This window comes from Rhyacophila brunnea, unplaced genomic scaffold, assembly GCF_057557595.1.
Source record: "Rhyacophila brunnea isolate RB1 unplaced genomic scaffold, BYU_Rbru_1.0 scaffold_7, whole genome shotgun sequence".
NCBI lineage: Eukaryota > Metazoa > Arthropoda > Insecta > Trichoptera > Rhyacophilidae > Rhyacophila > Rhyacophila brunnea.
Window position 1 is genome coordinate 19877839 of NW_028233339.1, and position 4338 is coordinate 19882176.

At 30.0% G+C, this 4338-nt stretch overlaps 1 long non-coding RNA gene across 1 annotated transcript; it reads right to left on the minus strand.

The window, feature by feature from the left end:
* Positions 1 to 1745: 1745 nt before the first annotated feature.
* Positions 1746 to 3415, minus strand: LOC147064589 (uncharacterized). The gene is made up of 3 exons (XR_015071898.1): positions 3351 to 3415; positions 2767 to 2958; positions 1746 to 2351 (listed from the first exon to the last, which is right to left on the minus strand). It is a non-coding gene; the product is annotated as an uncharacterized LOC147064589 (long non-coding RNA).
* Positions 3416 to 4338: the final 923 nt, after the last annotated feature.

A 4338-nucleotide genomic window follows, 5' to 3' on the forward strand; every position in this document is an offset into this window, starting at 1 on the left:
CATACAGATGCAATTATTCCGCAGCATCTGGTGCTGCCACGATCATTGGTCAAAGAACCGGGAAGATTTTGTACATGTAAGTGAAAAATAAATATTGCGATTTGTGCGCTAAAGCTAAAAATATCCCTGCTCAACAACATAAATGCTTCTTAAATTACACCGGTCCGTCAGCTGGAATGGAATCTACAGCAATATTAGAAGGCTTTAAAGAATCTATTAATACACATGGATTGATTTATTCAAAATTGATTGCTGATGGAGATTCCAGCACATAAAAAAAAATTCTTGATTGTCACCCTTATCCGAATGTAACTGTCGAGAAAGTTGAATGTAAAAACCATTTAATTAGAAATTATTGTGGCAAAATAGATTTTGGATTGAAAAGATTGAAAAAAAGATATATCACTTTTATATGAATTGTCTACTGCCAGAAATAGTAGATCCCAGAACCAGTAGATCTATGAATATTAGAGAACCAGAAAGGCTAAATTTCTAAATTTTATTATACTTAATATATTTTCAACAAGTCTTTATTACATCACTATTTTATAGTTCATCAAGATATATCTAATTTACTAATATAGTTTACTGTTGCGAGACACCCAGAACAAGTGTAATTTTATGAAATTCAAAATAATATGTATACTTACATCTACATAATGATACCTACAGATCTTGCTGGCGATTCCACTGTGCCATATTTTGTATAAGCATTCGTCTCTGCAGCCGTGGAGTTTGGTCCCGTGTAAAAAGTACATTTTGTTCTCAAGGTCAAAAACCAAATTGGTTGTGCCAATGGCTTATAACCATTCCTCATAAATGATTATAACTGATATCACCTCATAACTGATCAGTGCCACGCACGAGTTAACTCGCGGGATCTTTTAAACGTCATAACTTCTGAATGAACTGTTTGTGTATATTTTCTTAACAATATTTATCATTTTAGTGTGAAAATATTCACGTTAAACATGTTGATTTGGTAAATTTTCACAAATATATATCATTCTATTCTTATTTCATGTTTTTTAAGGGATTCATTTTATTCCAAAAATAGCTGACCTACAAGTACCCACCTAGTAAAAATTGGATTTGGATTGGATAGAATTTCCTAGTAGAAATTCCAACTGAACAACATGACGCTTTCTATATTATTTACTGTTAGTTTTTAAATTGTATTGTATTGTATTTGAAATAAATAATGTATCAATTATACACATAGAAATCAATAGATATATAAAATAGATATCACAGTTTAAAAATCAGAAAGATCAATGCATATTACCATTGTTTATGTTACAATATAAAACAACATTTATCATTGAACGTAGGTACCAAGAAAAATAGACTTCATTAAAATGTGTCAATATAGTATATACCCGATATAATTATATAAATTATTATATTGTTAATTACTCTGTGGGGTCCATATATACTTCTTCAATTGTAATTTAATTTTACAGTATAATTATTTATGTTAAGTACTTGATTTACTTATTATATGTACAAATGTAATATACTTACCTACTTATTAGGATATATCTTGGTGAATTTTAAAATAAGAGGAAATTAAATGGAGCTTATCGTGTCTAAGTAGATGTCAGCCGTTGTTAAGTCTTATATAAATATTTATACATTATTAAATTGTTTTTCTGTTTTTTATTGATGTAAAGACATGGCATGTATTCAAAGTAATAACAAATTAGCTGTGTACTATTTATTTAACTTATATTAAAACCCCAAGATTGATTTCGTCTTGCGACATATTTTATTCTTCTAAGTTTTACTATGACATTGTAATATGAACCATGGATATAGTATAGTACTTAAAAAAATCAAAACTGGTAATATATTATTTCAATATTTAATTGTCAATTTTCATTTGAAGTCAGCATTTAATTACTGGTATAACACATAATTATTAACTGTTATCTACAACTTCAGATGGACAAATTAATTGATATATCATATTATCAGTTTTCATTTCCTTTCAACAATGTATTCATTCTAGCAGTTATTTTGAATATCTTACTAGTTTTTATGTCATGGCACCTTACAAAGGCTCCGAGCAACCGTATACTGAGCTTCGAGAACAGATGTTTACGACGGATACTGGGTGTGCGGTAATTTTAGAAGTAACGGGAGATAAAAGAACGCACCAAATAGCCTCCCATCACGCTGAGAGTGAATACGCAACTTTGTACCTGGCCCGGCCACGTGCTGCGGGTGCCTGAAGAGAATCCCAATCTGGTTTGCCTGTTCTTCAAGCCAACCGGATTCCGGCGTTCTGGATGGCCGCTAAACACTATCTATATAGCATATCTGGCAGAGTTACGGGCTGCTAGTATGACCTGGAACGATGCAAAAAAACTAAAGTGACAGAGATTCTTGGAGGCGCCGCATTGTATCCATATGCTGCAACTAAGATGCGGATATAGCCGAAGAGAAGAAGTAATATACAGCATCTAGAAAACTTAAAGCCTTTGAAATGTGTGTGTATAGATACATGCACCTTTCATTGGTGTTGGAAAGACAATTTTTCTAATATCAAAGTGATATTGAGGCTGAAAAAGACAAGACTTGGAGAGTAAGCTCTACCAAATGACATACCTAATATGATACAAGTAACTGATATGCATAATTATATTATATTTTATATTACGAATCAAAATAGCAACTTTTATATCATTATCGATAATAAATTTAGTGCAAAAATGTTTTTATAAAATTGTTTTATTTTTTAAACATTAGTCACTTTATATTTACCTTGTGTAATTGTACTATTAAATCTATAAAATGGGTGTATATGCTTGATGGTCGACGTCATAAATCACGCCATGTTCGAATCGTACGCCGAAAGTTGGATTTATTTCATTATTAATTAAAAGATTTATTTCATTCCATCTTATTCATATGAAACCGTCGACAAGCAAAGATCTCGGTAGACATTTTCTCCATCTGCAAAAAACATAACATAGGAACTGTTAATAGTGTGATTTTTAATCTTTTATAGTTGGCGACTGTTTGAAGAGTGGTAATTAAAACGGATTAGTGATAATACAAAGCATCAAAAAAGATTGATTAACTAAAATAAAGTAATCAGGTAGGTAACATGTTTAATAACAACTAGAACGCCTTAGATTATATCAAACAAATATATATGAAATCACAGGTTTTATATAATTCTGGAATGAATGTAACTAACCTCAAAAAAAGGATTGTATTACGTCGGAATTATGAAGCATTGAAAGTATGTATAGACTAAGAAAACAATAAATAAACACTTGAATAATATATGCAAAACACACAGAATACTACGATAGTAATAAATAACATAATATTGTACTTACAGATAGTGTTTCTTATTCCTGATATAAAACACAATTGTTTTAGGTACCTTGCAATTTGCAAACATAATATTTGACAGCAGAGATTTTTATATTAGTCTATGGCCAAAAATACGGATTTATTTGGCCGGCTAAAAAAAAGATTTTAATATAGCAAGAACATTTTAAATATGCGACAAATAAATAAAAGTATATATAATATAGTTGTTAAAAAAATCTGTGTACATTATAAAATATATTTAATATTATAAATACATATATTTTTTAAATTTATGTTATAATTTGTAAACGACGAAGCACGTCAGCTAATACGCATAGTAAATGTTTAAACTTCGGTAATCAAATTCGAATGTGACAGAAAGAGAAAGAATAACTTTTTAATCATATTAGCATGCGTAAAAGAGATGTAACATAATATCACTTTCACTTTAAAAATCATACCTAGTATTCAATGTCATAGTTCAACTTTAAATGAAAAAACAGAAACTCTAGGTAAGCATGTGTGCCCTTAAACGAAAATTAAAGTCTATACCTTGATTTAAAATCACAAAATATTATTTAATGTATTTGAGATTTAAGCTATCGGGTAATTAGTTGTTGGGAAATTTTGAGAAAATTAGTACTAAATAATTCCTAAACCAAATGGCCCGGAATTGTATGGATGTGGGTTCATGCCCCACTCAATACAACGAATATGGTTTCTATTATCTATATTACAAAACTCCACTAACATTACCTATGTATGTAATGCATAAGCTGCGTCTATCTGACACAAGTAAATTTTCACGAATTTGCGTCTTTGTTGCGCGATTGCATAAATAGAACACCGAGAGTTGTATCTCTTTCATACGCAGCTGCACTTAATTGCTTAGTCACGTATATTTTGCATTTCGCTTACATGCATTATTATTCAAATCGACGCGTGCTTTGTTGAATATTGTTATGCTTTATTGATTTGCTTGTATTATACAAATAGTATTATTGTTAAATA